This window comes from Sinocyclocheilus anshuiensis, unplaced genomic scaffold, assembly GCF_001515605.1.
Source record: "Sinocyclocheilus anshuiensis isolate Anshui unplaced genomic scaffold, SAMN03320099.WGS_v1.1 scaffold944, whole genome shotgun sequence".
Lineage (NCBI taxonomy): Eukaryota > Metazoa > Chordata > Actinopteri > Cypriniformes > Cyprinidae > Sinocyclocheilus > Sinocyclocheilus anshuiensis.
In genome coordinates this window covers 725,547-727,623 of record NW_015549559.1, presented here as the reverse complement: position 1 = coordinate 727,623, position 2,077 = coordinate 725,547, and the positions used below count along the sequence as shown (strand labels likewise).

At 39.0% G+C, this 2,077-nt stretch overlaps 1 long non-coding RNA gene across 2 annotated transcripts in view; it reads left to right on the top strand.

Moving 5' to 3' along the window:
- The first annotated feature begins 1,670 nt into the window (after positions 1-1,670).
- The window catches only part of LOC107657095 (uncharacterized), a 19,840-nt gene continuing 19,433 nt past the window's right edge, over positions 1,671-2,077 (top strand). The window contains exon 1 of one of the 2 annotated variants that reach the window (XR_001630634.1): positions 1,671-1,692. This is a non-coding gene — a long non-coding RNA (uncharacterized LOC107657095). The remainder of the gene's footprint in view (positions 1,693-2,077) is intronic. The other variant, XR_001630635.1, reaches the window with a different exon arrangement.

Genomic DNA, 2,077 nt, shown 5'->3' with positions numbered 1-2,077 from the left:
TCTGTTCTTCACACAAAGCTATTGTCTTAGTACGTCTTCAGACGACTTGGAATGTAGCACAGGAGTCATATGGACCTCTTTTAAGATTTCTTTTTTTTTGTTGTTCTTTTTGCCATTTTTGAAGCTTGACAGATGTTACTGTTACAGTGAAAAGAGCTGTGTGAAGATTCCTCAAATATTCTTTGTTTATGTTTCATTGACAAATAATATCATTTGGAACAGCATACGTGTAAATAATAATACAATATTTTTTTTTAGAGGATGAAATGACTATTTAGAAATGCAAATTAAACATTGCAAATCTAATTCTAATCATAATGTAAATCTAATTATTATTGCCTCTTGATGTATTATTGTAACACCACCTAAAACATGAAAAAGCATCCCATCAAAAGTGTGTTTACACTGAGTGTTTAGGGTGTGTGTGGGGCCTCAGTGATCGATCGTTATGCCTTCAGTAAAATCTCAGGTTAGTGAAGGTCTTTGTGTCATGTAGCCATTAGCACCCTTTGTTTTTCCTCCTGCACCCGGAGTGCACTGGGAAGTTCAAAAAGGCAAACAAGACAATCTGTTAGCTCCATTACCCTCACACACACACACACACACACACACACACACTGGCAACAATGACAACAATGACAACACCCCAACACAGATTAACTGATGCTAAACTCACACACAATGTCCCCATTAACAGCTGTTATTGTTTCAATTTAAAGCTCATAAAAACGGCTGATTAGCTCTGCCTGAGAAGGCACCTTCTACTTGTCTGAGCCACATGACAATACACATCCTCCTCTCTTCTACCTATTTTGGCAGCTCTTTTTCCTTTCTTTCCTGAGATGCCATATCTCTCTCTCCACCTCACTCTTCTCTGCCTTTCTTGCCTGTGGCGAATTGGCAAAATGTGTTAGCCAACGTGGGTACATGTGTTAAGTGGGGATCAATTGTTTGTTTAACAGCTAGTCTGTATTAAACAGGGAGGATGTAATTACAGAGAGAGAGAGAGAGAGAGAGAGAGAGAGAGAAGGCCCTTTTTTCAAACAGCGCCAACGCTCGCTCTGGTGGGTGGGGGCATTTCCTGACACTTGATCAATGTAAAATCTGGGGCAGGAATTGGCGGCTGAGCGGTGAGGGACATTAGAGTTGATAAAACAAGTAGGGAGAAAAGAGCCCAGCTTTCAGGGAGTCTTTCCTCTGTGTCCTGCTGAGCATCCTGGGTAACTGGCCTAAAGCAAACGTGAGTGGGTAATGAAAGGCGATGAGATCAAAATAAGTGCTTATTCCCTTTTGCCATTTCGCTTCTTTGCTTTGTTCTAATCAAAGAGCTTCTTTCAAATGTTGAGTACCTACTGTGGGTTTTGGTTTTCGCGCTTGCCAGGGAGGTGTATCGGGTAACCTTGCCAAGAAATTGCCCACAACAGGGAAACAAACATATCCAGCACACACACACTGTCTCTCCCTTCCTCCCGCTCTCTCTTATAGCAATCCAATCATACAAAAACATTTGCTCATCATTTTTTTTAAAGTACATAATAAAATGGTGTATGTTTAAATGGTGAGCGTTTAAGGGCTGAATTTCCAGATAGAGGAAAGGAAAGACATGCATATTTCTGGGCAGTGATTAAAAGGAAAGTAAAGCATGGTCTGAGCCCACATGGGATCCAGTCAGAGCGTGTGTGTGTGTGTGATGTACGTAAAGTCTGACAGGTTCAGGGTGTGCTCTTGTTAAAGGTTTTCATCTCTGATTTTGGACAGAATGATGCTCAGTGGCGTGTTTTTTTTTATTCAAAAATGTATTAACACTGTTTATTTTATTAATGCATGTTACTTTTTGTGTTATTGTGAATGATCCTTGCATGTATAATTTTTTTTTGTTTTAAAATATGTATTTATACTAAACTTTTGCATTCTTACAAAAGATGTAAAAAATGTAGCCTGGCTTTCACAAAAATATTAAGCGGCACAACTATTTTCAGCATTGATATTAATAAACATTTCTTGAGCACCAAACCTATTAGAATAATTTCTGAAGGATTATGTGAAACAGCTGCTGAAAATTCATATTTACCATCCC